Source organism: Thunnus thynnus, chromosome 15 (assembly GCF_963924715.1).
Source record: "Thunnus thynnus chromosome 15, fThuThy2.1, whole genome shotgun sequence".
Taxonomy (NCBI): domain Eukaryota; kingdom Metazoa; phylum Chordata; class Actinopteri; order Scombriformes; family Scombridae; genus Thunnus; species Thunnus thynnus.
In genome coordinates, this window is record NC_089531.1 from 5,332,692 (window position 1) to 5,347,959 (window position 15,268).

Genomic DNA, 15,268 nt, shown 5'->3' on the forward strand with positions numbered 1-15,268 from the left:
TCTTTGCTCTTTTGCTTATCATCTTCCTTTTGCTTTTGTCTATTTGTCTTTACTGTTAATGAGATGTCAAGTTTGACTTTGCAAATAACCACTGTTTGTGTGACAAATGAGGCGAGAACTTCAAAGGCTTTTTCACAACCTGGTTATCATATTTTTTTTTACTTTTCATTCCTATTGGTTTTCATAACATTTACTCACCAAGTTAATTACTGACATCTCGGGATGCTGCAACACAGTCAACACCCTGTTTCTCCTTATTAACCAGTGGTTCCCAATCTGGAAGGAAAAGATAAAATTTAAGGGTCAGGACATAACTAAAGAGATAAATGGAGCTAGGAATAAACATTGCAATCAGGCTTCTAAAAATTATTCAAATAAACTGGAAAAAATGACAATGCAAACATATTCAACCATGTGACATTAGGTCATAAGTAGAATGCTGCTTTGTTTTAGGGGTCAAGAACCAAAAACAATGGGAACCACTGATCTAAAACACTTATTTGAAGGTGTAACTCAATGTAAGCACATCCACAAATCTGTGATACTGATCTGAAGGACACTTATAGACATACACATACGTTGGGTTAAAAGAAAACAAAAGCAAACAGTGAGTAATCAGTAATCATGTAATATTTTATATTAAGTGAAACCAGCATCCAGGGACTTTGGCAGAAAGATCATTTCTTTCATTGTGTCTGATTCCTGGTTGCAATACATCAGTTAACTTACCATGAGACTGGTGGAGACTTAAAATTAACACGTAATGAATCAAGGATGTAAAATTCGACTCAAAAAACAGGTTTGAATGGAAACGGCGAGCGAGATTAGAAATGTACTGAACTTATCGCTGCCCTTTTTATCAAAAAGGGCAGGGAGGGCTGCACTGTAGGTCTGGCAAAGGAGATGAGTCGAGCAAAGAAAACTGGATGAGATGAAAGAAGGAATGAGAAGGTGAAAAGGTGTAAATCTGAAGAGAGAGATGCTCTCTTTCAGCCTCTTTGGGGTTTTCATCTTTTTTTTTCTTTTTTTTCTATTAGTCTCTATGGTAACTCTCACAACCGAAACATGATCTGAACATTAAACAGCACCATGGACAGCGTCAAACATCCACCTACAACTCAGCCATCTCTGGAAGCGACATTCATGACTTCAAATAGTGCAATCTGAATATCCAAACTATATCCCCGACTTCAGAACAGCATGATACTTATAGTTCAGATCATTTAAATCTGTATCAAGTCATATTTTTTCATATAAAAAGGGAATCATATGACATAGTGTTATTGCACTCAACCTGCCGCCTAGAAAAGGCAAAGAAGGAAAAATAGAAAAATTGCAGTTTTAGAACCAGATGTATTTTTATATACTATGTTATGTTTGTGGAAACCAAGCAGAAAGGAAAGAGAGAATATCGTACTTGAGCTCCCCTCAGCTTTACAAAGCATTTTAGCATCTTTCAGCTAATTTTTTTGGTTTTATGGCCTACAACTTTACTGTTTTAGTTCATCAGCGTTGTTTTGATACAGCAAAAAATCTCAGATAAACTCTCCTGGCCAGCACCAAACAGCAGACAGACTGTAACTATGTATTTCTGATGATCCGAATAGAGTGAGACACACAAAGAAGCATAAGTTGAATACGGCTTTATTTCCGGCCAGGGTTCTGTCACATGCAAATACAATGAACAACAATCCCAGCTCAAGCCAACTTGAGCTAGGATCTTTTATACTTTGCCACTTCTTCAACATATGTTTTCTATTATCAGTTGACTTCTCCTTTGTATGATGATTTATGATATGGACCTGTCAATATGTCAGACATCTTGGCGTCGTTCCTATCAAGCTACTGAATTTACACCTAAGGGCCCCGCGCTAGATGTTGTTCCAGTTTGTCTTATTGACACATGAACATGGTGCCTCAACTAAAGGTTTCTTACATTCCTTAAGATGCATGCAACACAAAGAAAATACCTAATATCACAGATAAAGTTAACATGTAGCTGGTGAACATGTTTAGCAGCAAAAGAGCCTAATATTTTTATCAGAGAGGAGCCAGAAGAGGCCAAAACAGAGCTGAAAAGCAGAACTAAAGTAGAGTTACATTCATCAGGTGGCCAGACACATGATTTCAAATGAAGGTTAATTTGTTCCATGTTTGCTGAATAAAATAAATAAATATATAAAGTAGAAACACAGCCTTGCGGTTGTAAATCTCCACCAACTAGTCGAGTTGCAGTTTACATCCATGTCTGTCCAGACTCATATAATATTTTTAGTGAGGACTTTGAGGGAATTTAATAAAAGGCATTAAGTGGCTTGAGTATGGCCAAAAATGTGTTTTGTGGGGTCACAGTGACCTTGACCTTTGACCTTTGACCATGAAAATCTAATAATTTCATCTTTGACTACAAGTGGACGTTTGTGCCACATTTGAAGAAATTCCCTCAACATGTTCTTGAGATATTCTATTCATGAAAATGGGAGCAAATATTTTTGTCAATATATAACTTTACAAAAATTAATTTATCATAAAATAAAACTTAACACAGCTTTATAATATATTTTGTCAGTGTTGTGCTGCCACCAAGCTGCTCATAAAATCACTGAATGCAGATGTGATTCTTCGACATGGCTGACAGGTGTAGCTACTTTTTCATCACTTTCATTTTAATTTATTTACTGACACCTTTCATATTTACGTTGTATGTGTTGCTAAATATTTTACAGATAGTGTCATGGAAAATGACACACTTATTGACTTCTAACACCTTTCCTCCAAAAGACAGAAAAAAAATGTGAGAAGTGATGTCCAACAAACATTTTTTCATCTAAATTTGTTCCATGTTGTTCATATTTTTCAAGCAACCTTGGTTTATTTATTATTTTCACAGGAAATGGTGCAGATTGTATGTATTCAACATTGTGTTTTCACAGCGTTGTGTAAATTCTTCACTGTAATTCAATTTAAAACTTAATTTGCTGGCCACTGTCGGTATTTTGTTCCCACCTGAAAACGATGACTACAGTATGAAAGCATCTTAAAAGAAAAAGACTCAGAATCTTTGATGTGTCAACTGTAGAGCTCCTCTGAGGGCTGAATAACTGGAACTCAGTGCAACTGACAGGAGAGCAGAGACGTATTAGTTATTTGACATCAGAGCACAATACATGGCGAGGCAACGGGATGACAGGACCTTATGTGGTTGCCACGGGCTGGTGATGAGAGGAGGAGATTATAAATCAGCCACTGAACAGGAGAGGTACATGGTCAAACAAAGGTGTTGTCATCCTGTGAATGCTGAGTTTTTGTTTGTTTGTTTGTTTTTTTCTTGTGGTGTCTGAAGGGACATAGACCATCAGGGCTGAGAGAAGGCATACACTGAAAATTGACATGTCAGACACACCGTTATACCGTGTTTTAAATGCATTACAAGAATTATTTGGTTGCAGGTGGGAAATCATTCTCCTATGATGGATGTCTCAATATTGAATGTCCTTAGAAAAGAAACCTTCATTTTTATTTTTAAGGTTCTGTCTCTAAAGATGATTTTTAGTGAAGATCTCTAATGCATTTTTATTTATTTATTTTTGCTATTAAACTCAAATGTAGCTGTTTGGAAATATCTCACTTTCATATCACATTATTTGAGTTCCTCCTTTTGGGAATCCAAAAACTATAAACAGAGAATGTATATGCACATACAAATGTTAATGTTTTAGGGTGTGTTTGTCCTTTAACTCCCTCTCTCTCTGCCCCTCTTAATGGTATTAGTTCAAGTATAGGGATCCTTCAACTGGTGTTCAAAGCTTCCAGATACAGAACAGATAAATATGTACCCTGTTGAAATTTCTGACTGGTATTGCCCGCTGTATTTTGACTCTATGCTGACGTCCTACAGTGATTTTAATTCCTGCCAAATGCACATCTGGTATTTCATGCAGCTGAACACCTAGCCTGATTACACAAGTCATATAATTTTAAAAGGGAAGTGACCTTGTGTCACTAGATTACTGCCTTCGTCTAGTAAATTATTTTATTGTCCAGATGACGGTTTGCAATTTTTAATATGCATGACCCAAACTAAATGGCTGACCCCTTCTGCTAATACAAATGATGCAGGAGAGTGTTTTAGTCGGTACAGACTCTACCTGAGTCTATTAGTACTATAACACTGTAAACCCAGCAAATGAAGGCTCTCATTTTCTAAATGTTTTACAACAGCTGATTTCATTTTCATTCCTACTTTCAGGTTGAAGTTGTTCTCAGCAGGGACACAAATTGCAATTTGCAGTTTAAATGAGAGTCTGCAGACTCTCAAGACGGTGACAAATAACTAACTACTGTGCGATGAAGTCACAAGACTTTCCTCAGATACCAGCTGTTTGATTAGCACTCAAGCTAAAATAATCTGTTAGTAGCATTGGTGATTCTGAAGTCAGTTTTCTTAGCATTTAAGAAACTGGTTATTAACATGTTTTCTCTCTATATATACAAATAAAGCACTTTGATACCAGAGATCTTATTTCTCAGTTGGACCTTTTGCTTCGGCTCTGACTGGGTGCTCTCCATGGTGCTGAACTAACACATCTCACCCACAGACTGTCTATAAAGATGGACGTGGTGAGGTGTGATGTCACTCATTGGTTTGCACTGGACCCGGTTTGAAGCCCACAGTTGCAGCTTATGGTCGGCGCCATCTTTTCTGTTTGGAGTGAGGAGCTTCCAAATAAGGGAATCAACGCCCACGCAGTGAACGTCAAAGTTACTATAAGTCTTCAAATCTTATTAACAGAGCAATATTTCCCACATACTTATTAGAGGGATTTATTTTGTCTATATAAAAATAAAGCCCACATCTTTGTCAGAGGCTGGACAGGCAGACTTTCACTTTGAGACCTGAGATCTTATTTCTCAGTTGGACCTTTTGCCTCAGCTCTGACTGGGTGCTCTCCATGGTGCTGAACTAACACATCTCACCCACAGACTGTCTATAAAGATGGATGCGGTGAGGTGTGATGTTATCCGTTGGTTTGCACTGGACCCGGTTTGAAGCCCATAGTTGCAGCTTATGGTCGGCGCCATCTTTTCTGTTTGGAGTGAGGAGCTTCCAAATAAGGGAACGCCCACACAGCAAACGTCAAAGTTACTATAAGTCTTCAAATCTTATTAACGGAGCAATAATTTCCACATACTTATTAGAAGGCCCGAATTCAGCGATTGAATCCATAATGACTCGTTTCGAATGGGAGTCAGTTGGAGCCAGCATCTAGCAGCTGTCGGTGGGATTGCACCTTAAGTTACTTCCTTATTAGTAGGTGCCACTTGATCTTAGCACTGTATCACAGTTAGCTTTAAAGTTGTTCTTAACTCTTTTTTTAAAATCTCTTTTTATCAATTATCATTAACCTTTTTACTCCAACTGATCCAGGTCACAGCATGAAGTTTTGATTTTTTTTTTCCTGTTTAAAAGTCAATATTTGAAACATTTTTTAATTAATTTATTTTTTTACATGTGTAGATGAAGAACATAAAGATACTTGGACATGTAATTTATGCCTTAACAACTCTGATTGGCTGATTCTTGGTCTGCTATGTCCTTTACTAGAAATTAAATTATAAATAAATACCAAATCACTTTATTTTAAAGCAAGTTTAAAAGATAATAATAACAAAGGCTTTTATTCTGAAGGCCGGACTCTCATTTTGGTTTATCTCATATTTAATCTTGTCTACCATTATTCAAGAACAGATCTTTACTGAACACTCTTTGCTCCAAAATGAATATTTTTCTCATATTCCATCAATGTGTGGTTTGATTCAATAAACAGAAGATTAGAAAAAAGGTCAATGGAAACAGATTTTTGGAATAAAACCATTAATGATATTGCTGGACATGCTTCCATTCGTGTGTTTAATCATAGCAACAGCTTCCTCACCCAAAACTCTATCGATCGACTACAGTCTGTACAGAACTCAGCTGCCAGGCTTTTAACCAGAACTAAGAGGTGTGACCGTATCACATCTGTTTTGGCCTTCTTGCACTGGCTCCCAGTTTTCTATGTGTTAGAATTGATTTTAATAACTTTTTGAATAATTTTAAGTTGCTCCTTGCTAAATTTCTGACCTCTTTGTACCAGATGAACCAGCTTAAAACTGGAGGGGACAGAACATTTTCACTAAGGCCAGAATTCATTTGATTAGACTTTATACTTTGCACTTTGTAACTTTGCTTTATAAATATAGGTTATTATTATTATTATTAAATATTCATCTCCATCAGCATAGACACCTGCATCTGTATATAGCTGCCAATGACTGTTGTATCTCACATTGTGTAAGACCAATTGTTAAAATATTTACTCCATCAAACTTATTACCAGGTAAGTCATAAACACACAAAAAGGTCGTCCAAGATTGACTCTGACCTTTAGCAACCTGAAAAATACTATATAAATTTGGTGGGTGGACACAAGAAACAAATCAGGTCATGAATTGGTTGTGTCGTCATAGCGACAGTCACATAACACTTCTGCACTTTTATGTCCATTTCCCATCGCTGCCAGTTTCTAACATATTCTGTTGTGTTACTGAGGTTCCTGTCATTTCCAATTTGTTGCCACCAGTTCCAGCCACCCATGCCTGATCCCCCACACCCACCTGCACACCCATAGTATATATACCAGCCCCCTGCCAGGTCTATTGGAACCTTTTATCCATAGCATTATAGTATCTAGTTGCATGTTTTTTAGTTTTTTCATGTCTGCAAGCTTCTTCCCTTTTTGGATTTGTTTGCCTTTGCAGCTTGACTGTATGTTACCGTTGCCTTGAACCTCGAAGTAAGCTAGGTAATATTAAGCTTAGGCTACTTGTTGTTGTACTGTTGCCCCTGAGCCTTGCTTTTGAGGTCAGACATGAAAAACAGAAACTGTGAGCAGCAACTAAATCAAAAGATGTACCAGGATTTCAGGTGCTCGCAGCTCCAAACATAGTGATTCATATTTTCTGCTTTTGATAACTTTTGTAGGAAATGTACTTAAAATGTTCATAATACAAAAACATAGCATGGTGTTAAAATGACAAATGTCCAAATGTTTTATATGACAAGTAATGAATTCAGTTCAACAGGAATATTTAATAAAGAAACTCAATGATAGTTTTGTTTACATTTCAACACAGACAGTAAACCAAACCAGGCAGTTTAAAAGCCACAACTCTTCGAATCCACTGAATCATTTGTAATGATCAATAAACCTATCAAGCTGCTGCAGATATGATATTATGGTCACTGTGAGCTGTGGGGCAGTGAGGACCTTACTTATTGCCCCTTCAAATGGACACTCCAGATAATAATCCCCCCACTGACCAGAGGAGGGCAGTCTGGTGGGAGTTCATGCTCCCCATCAGCTCCTCGCTGGCCTCCTGGTGACCGCACACAGCTGCAGGCAGAGACATAAAATGAAAGACAGCATCAAGTGACAGTCTCATCATTTACCACACACACACACACACACACACACACACACACACACACACACACACACCTGCACATGTGCTGTATATGATTAAAAACCTCATACGTGACATGTGACACCTACAAACGCTGACATACCTATAATTGAAATCCTATCATGATGAACTTCTACATGCACACTCACATCAATAAAATCCTTTCACGCTTCATACTTCATCATACACGCGCAACACCTATCCCACAGGTATGATTGAAAACCTTATATTGTACTGAGCTCGGTTTGACCCACGACCCCTCTCACTCCTGTGAAAGCTATGAGCTGATTTAACATTGATTGAAGTATCATACAGCTGATGGGATGCGGTATTTCTGAGATGTACTGCAAATGTACCATGAATGATCCAGCTCTAATTACAGTGAGGAGAAGTGAAAGAGAGGTGTGATGATGGACAGCCAGCCAGCAGCAGGTAAACAAAAACTTCAGAAATATAGGAAGGCATGCCCTGCTGTGACAGGCTCCAATTTTCTGGGAAGAATTTTCATCAGATGTTGGATCCAGGCTGCAGGGATTTGCTTCCATTCAGCCACAAGAGCATTAGTCAGGTCGGCCGCTGATGTTGGATGATAAGGTCTGCGCTCCAGTTCATCCCAAAGGTGTTGGATGAAGATGAGGTCAAGACTAGACATGTTCTCCCACACCAAACTGGGAAAACCATTCCTTTATGGACCTGACTTTATGCGAGGGGGCATGTCATGATTTTTTTTGTTTTCTTTTTCTTTTTTTGTGACAGAGTGCAGTTAAACCTTATCTGTGCTTTTGCCAGATGAGAATCTTGTGGTTTCCCATTTATTCCAGTAGAGGGTCACCATCTCTTGACTGCTAAGGAAATGTGTCGGACCTTCATCATGACAAGACTTAAATAGGAACTCTTCATATTTTGTCTTTCAGTAACAAAGAAAAAAAGAATAAAGCAGAGTGCTGTTTTTTTCAACGAAGTGATCCTGTCTGTTTTTATACGTTTTATTGGATTCATGGAAGATGCTTGAGAGCGATAGAAAAACACATAAATATTGTATCCAGTGGTGGAGGAAGTACACAGATTCTTAAGTAAAAGTAGCAAAACAATGTGAAAAAATATTCTCTTACAAGTAAAAGTTTTGGATTCAAAATCTGATGTAAGGAAAAAGTATTATATTATAAATGTACCTAAAATATCAATACCCTATCTGTACCCTATTAGTTTTTATTTGTATTACTAATACACTGCATTATTAACACAGCTGAATTACTATTTAAATAGAATTTGAATGTTGTAGCTGGTTAAGGTGGAGCTAATTTCAACCACTTGGGTCATTTAATGTACAACAATGATTCATATTTGATAAACTGATCGTATGTCTTGTGTGTAAAATCTCAATCTGCAGATTAACTATAGCTATCAATTAAATCACAGAGTAAAAAGTATAAAATTTACCTCTGAAATACAGTGGAGTAGAAGTTTAAAGTTATATAAAATGGAAATACTAAAGTAAAATACCTCAAAATTGTACTTAAGTAAATGCATTTGTTTCTGCTATCAGAGCCAAATTATGAAACTGGTCACTTAAAATTCTCACTGGGAGAGGCTGGTGCCATCTGTAACAAAATAGTGCTTTCTCTTATATGTATTTTTTCTACTGTTTTAATGATTTATTGATCCACTAGTCTGTTTTTTTTCCATCAGTGAGTTGTCACGTCCCAGAGGTCCTCTGAGCATTTGTTGATGTATAATTTGCATGTGTGCTTTAATTCTATGCATGTGTTGTGGATCCCCCCCCCCCCCTCTCTCTGGTGATCCTGCTGTGGTGCCCGTGTGTGATGGGCTGCAGGTGGGCTGTGCTAATTGAATGATTGTGACTGTGCGAGTGTGTAGGTTGTTCCAGGGAGCTGATTGTTTCCAGCCACTGAGCTTGCAGTTTTAAGGCCAGCTTCCTCCAGCTCCCGTGGGCTCTCCTCTCTCTGCTTCCAGCCAACATGTTTCAGTGTGAAATGTTGTATGTAGATTTGCTAATGTGATATACCAAGTTTGGTAGGGGTGTGTAGCAAGTTTAATTGTAATTTCTCCTGTTTTTGTGATGCTAGGAGTTAGGTTAGTGGTTTGTCTTACTGTTCTTTTTGTTTGAATAGCTCAGGTTGCTTAGCTTTAGTTCCCTTCTGTTTGTTTTACTGTTACCCCACCCTGAAGCTTTAAAGACTTTAAATAAAACCTTTAAAGGGCTGCAAATCCCTTGTTGCTGGCAGTTCTTGAGAGCTGGGAAGAGGGGAGTCTCATTCTTTTCATGTTGCGCCGGGGTTTCCCCTAGGCTGAGTCGTAACAGTCTGACAGTGTTTGCTGCTGCTGCTGCAGGACTCATCTTCTTTATTGAGATCAGTAATTTGTTGAGCTTCATGTTATCTCACCTAACCTAACAAGTTTAATCTCAGTTACTGGCAGCAGATGAGGTGTATTTTATGACTGTGTGCTCCAGTATTGAGACACAGGATGCACTTCACTGTTCTCTCCACTAGAGAGTGCCAGATGCAGTGATTTTTTTTTTCCCCCAGTCAGGGAGGGAAGGAGGGAGGGGAATCCCTTCCTTCACCGCTTTTCTGACTACCTGCCTGAGTGACTTACTCACTGCTTCAGCTTGACCTAATAAATCACATTACTGAGGCCAGCAGTGTAATTACTGGCCAGCTGTCGCGCCTCTTCTTTAACTCTGGGCTGGATTGTGTGAACCGGACTGGACTGCGGGAGAGTCAGCAGAGTGGAATGGACAGAAATCCAATGGAGAGGACTGAACTGGACTCAGGTGAGTTATAATGAAGGGGAGAATGAGATGGGAAGTGCCACGATCCAGGTCAGCACTATCACAGCTCCACCACCGAGATGACAACCCTACTGTGCTGTCAGAGGCTGTTAGGTCTCTGTGTGTGTGTGTCAGACAGTAACACATACCTGCAGCACTGTATTTCACCTGCTACAGAGAAAAACTGTAGCTTTGTATGAATTTATATATCAGTATCTCACATTAAAGATTTAAAGAACTACTTTAAGCCGTCAGATGACCCCTTTAAAGATTTAATCAGAATGATTTTCACTTTCCCACATCAGAGAATGAGGCTTTGACAGCTTGGTCGAGACTTCTTATATGTTTTATTGTATTTTATTTCAGTTATAATGATGCAGCTTCCCATAAACCCACAGATGAAGATACAGAGACAGGTTAAAAAAAAATGATGAATTGATCTGCCATCACTTCCTGCTTTCATGTGTTGAGTAAGAAGACGGATAAAGGTGAATTTTCCTGCTACATGGATGGAAATTTAATGCTTCTGATGCTTATTTCTGCAGCAAAAACAAAAAAAAAAAGTGTGGGTGGAACAGCAGGAGCTCAACCCAGAAATGTGTGAAGTTCAAAGAACAGACCAGAGTGAGTTACCTTGTAGAAGCTGTGAGTCACAGCAACGAGCACAAAATAACATCAAAACCTTTTGATCCTCATGCTTCAAATTTAACAAGAAATATAATTACGTTTTTTTTCACAATTGCTAACACACTTCTGTATACGTTTTCAAAACTGGTCACACAGGTAATCTCACATCCAAAATGTACCAATTCAACCAAAACACTTCAACTTCCACAACATCCATATTTCAGGATCAACTCTGACGAAATTCGGCTCCCGACTAGTCACTTACCAGACAAAAAACACAAACAACTGGTAGCATTACAATATGTATCAGTATTGTCTTTGAAGTAGCTTTTATTTATATTAAAAATGACACTTCTTTATCACATGGATGCTACCTTACAGTATATGTCATGGAAAAGAATCAGAAATGCTGCAATATGCTTCAGTAATCCCGGTATATACTATATCATCACATCTTCTTATGTCCTCTCTTGTATTACACACCTGGGAAAGAATCTTTCTGCAAGCCAGATTGATCTCTGGCAACCAGACAAACCTGCACATATGTCCGTGCATCCAGCGTTTACTGCATCCAGGAGAGACATCTGATCATCTGATAAATGTTTCACCTCCATGAGGAAAATAATTCCTTTATAAGATGTAGAACAATGTATTAAATTGCAGTCTGATTTACAGTAATCTGTGTTGTTTTTTAATGTAAATGTAACAGTTTTGACAGTAGAGTTTTGTTGGTGGTTGAACTTGAATGAGAAAACATTTCATGAATATTTAAAGATGAGTTCACTGAACGCGTTTTATGTCAAAGCAAAGATAAGTGATCCACAGTTTACTCCACATTGACTGTGCTGCACTGACTGTGTGAAGATGTTTAAACAATTGAACTCAGTAATGAGAAATGTGTGTCAGCAATTGTAAAAAAAAAAAAAAAAATGTAAATATGTAGAAGTCAGCATTTATGCAGAAGTATTTTATTGATAGAAAACAAAGCTCGTCATGTTTGAACATTATGTTTTAAACCTTTTAATAGAACACACAAACAGCACTTCTTCTACCTCTTGTTGATTGGCTGATTGTTCAGAGAAATGTAATTGGAAATGTTTGGTGAATATGACAACATAGCTATAAAACACATCCATGATTTCAGTTAGAAAATCGAAAGCAAAGATCAATAACAGGTGAGGATGAGGTGCCTTTATCTGATCAGGTGTTCGATGGCCTCCTGCTGACCTGTCCGATAGGCCTACTTGAGATGATGTCAGTCCACGATAGATGTCCATGAGTCCATGAATGAGTAAAGAGAGTCTAGCATTGTAAGGCCTTTATTATAAGAAACTACTGTCATTTTGCAAACTCATTTTTATCTGTAACTGAAAGTCAAACTGAGATCAGGACTTCAAAGACCTTGAAGAGAGAAGGACAATAAACTTCCTTTAATCTAATCTCATGGTGTGGTAATAAAGTCTGAGCTGGCTGCCTAATATTGGCATCTGCAGGAGGTGTGTGTGTGTGTGTGTGTGTGACATCCATAGTTGTCTGTAAGTGCATGGATGTGTGTGCTGGATATAGACATTCCATCTGTGTGTGTGTGTGTGTGTGTGTGTGTGTAGGTGTAGGTGAAGCTGTGGTTGATGACAGCCAGCAGGAGATCTGGCGCCCCCTCTGAGCCCGACTCCATCAGTGAGAGAAGAGGAGACGATCAGCAATGACAACGACGGAGGGGGGGCATAAATCTGATTCTGTGACACTGTGTGTGTGTGTGTGAGAGAGAGAGAGAGAGAAGTAGAGAGAATAAATGTCAGTCATTATTCTCTCACCATAACAGTGTACATACAGCCCCTATTGGCCATAGATATATATACACGTTGATGCCACGTTGTGCGTTGCTAGTCGTATCGATGTGCCAACACGACCGCAATAATAGAACGAGGCAGTGACCCCTCTGAAAACATACGAGGTCTATCTGCTCTTACAGTCATAACTCATTGAATTGTCAATCAATTTCTCATGTTTATACTAGGGATGTGCCCATTATTTGTATTTGTATCAGTATTTGTTGAGGCAGCAAAATTATTTGTATTTGTATTCGAATTAAAGTGGAAAGAGGCTTCAAAATCCTGTTTTGTTTTTATTATGCTTTTAATTTTAGAAAATTAAAATGTTACAATAATTGTTCATGAATAAACTACCTTGCGAAGGAGGTCCACACACTGGATAATATTTTATTCATTGCAGACAGACCTCTACCTATTTATACACCCATAACACAGAGACAGCACAGCATGTAACATGTAGGGAGGAACTTCAAAGGAGATTACTGCTTTGCACTTTTCATTTATTGACTATTTTTTTACAACCTAATTTTGTGGAAAGGAGAAGGGGAACAACAGGTTATGGAGAGCCCATCGGGAGCACTTTGCTTGTGTCAGTAGCTCAACTTTATCTCTGGGGAACACCCCCAACTCCAGAAGTGATGTCCAAATAAGGAAATGTGCGTCATGTAGCAGGTGGATGTGACTCCCCTCGTTGAGACCTGCTGATAGACGTAACAGCAGAGCAGAGATACCAATGTAACTGACCTGCAAGCTGGTATTTGACATGTTTTTTTTTCTTCCCGAAAACAAATAATTTAAAAAATATTTGTATGAAACAAATATTTGTAAAAAAAAACCCACTATTTGTGCTTTGCCAAATAATGTATTTGTATTCAGGCACACTCCTAGTTTATACTTAAGTTGATCAAATGTAATGGCTTTCATACCAGAATATTTCTGCAAGGTAACAGTAAGCTGATATTACTGCTATAAATCAAAGTTGTGCCTTCTTTTTGTAATTATTTTATTATTTAATATGTTACTATGATGATTTTGAAGTACGTTTTTTTATATTAAATTCAACATATTCGTTACAGTCGAATGTTGTAAATGAAATGTTATTCCTTGTTTCTTTGTTCAGCCGTTCTTGTCCGAACGCAGCACAAAAGTCTGGCATTTTCTACAGTGTAAAGCAGAAAGATCCCCACTGCAACATGAAGTATCTGCGTGTACTGTATACATCGTCTATTGGGAGGATGATTTCATATGTCAGTGCCTTCCAAAATCATTTCAAACCACCGTTTGATCTCACCCAGCCATGGTTAATGTTTGATAGCTGGAGGCCATAAACTAAAAAAAAAATAGAAGATGAATCAAAACCTCAGCTGACAACTGTACAGTTTAGCAATTTTTATTCCAACTTCACATCCAGTTATTTCATTAGCAGCAACAAAAATGTTCAACAAATATATTTTGGGATTAAATCAGTATTTGACTGAGTTACATATAAAGGTAGATAACAGCATGTATTTGTATTGAATCTGTTGATTTATTATACTGATATTCAATGTTTGTGCCAAAAATATTCAAACATCCAGATGAATAAAAACCTTGAAGCTTCAATCTGAAATTTAATTATAAGTTGAACATGATGATGATGATGATGATGATGATGATATCTCAGTGTGTTCACTTTTCTGTGTGTCTGGCAGGAAATGCTGATGCTACCCTCACGTCATATCATATCATACAGACTGTAATCATGAGCAGCTGAGAAGGACAAAACTTTCATGTCAGCGATGATTTACAAGTCAAATTTCAAAGTCAAACTGCTGCCAAACTGCTGCAACACCATTACATTTTAATTCAATCTAGAGGATGTACGTTACATGAAGCTTAATGAATGATCTTAATTATTCATTCATTCATAATTTCACTCTTCTCTCTCAGCTCCTCCCGCTTTCACATCAGCTGTTAGTCGCTTCACTTCTAGTTGACAAATCAGATTCCTCCACGATCCCTAAACAGCCAATCACGGCCTAGCTGTCAAACTTTAAAACCGTTACCCTCTCTGTCAGCTGTCAGCTGTCATTTCAGGCAATAATCGCGTCCACCTCCACCCCATCCACCTCCACAGCCGCAACACCGGAGCTCGCTCCTCGCCTCTCCATCTCGGATCATCATTCGTTGTTCCGTCAAGGCCCCAAGTCTCCAGGAGCCGGTACCACAATACCTCGATCCACGCCTCTCCATCACTGCCACCAGTTTCTAGACTCCATCGGGGGGGGTTATCCTATTCATGCATGCATCGCCTCCTCCATATTAGGCCTAATCGCCAAAGACTTTTACATTCATTATCATGCTGTTCAATAAACACCATTCACTAGATAATACTGAGTCTCTCCTGATTGAAATATATATTCAGCCGATTTAAAAAGGGGCTGACTATGTCTGTATCTGGTTTAAAAAAAACAACTATGTGGACAACAAAAACAGCTAATTTATCATTTCTATGAATGAATAATGAATG

The 15,268-nt window shown here is 38.2% G+C and overlaps 1 long non-coding RNA gene across 1 annotated transcript; it reads left to right on the forward strand.

Moving 5' to 3' along the window:
- Positions 1–9,469: 9,469 nt before the first annotated feature.
- Positions 9,470–13,025, forward strand: LOC137198124 (uncharacterized). The gene is made up of 3 exons (XR_010931584.1): positions 9,470–10,303; positions 10,667–10,716; positions 12,541–13,025. It is a non-coding gene; the product is annotated as an uncharacterized lncRNA (long non-coding RNA).
- Positions 13,026–15,268: the final 2,243 nt, after the last annotated feature.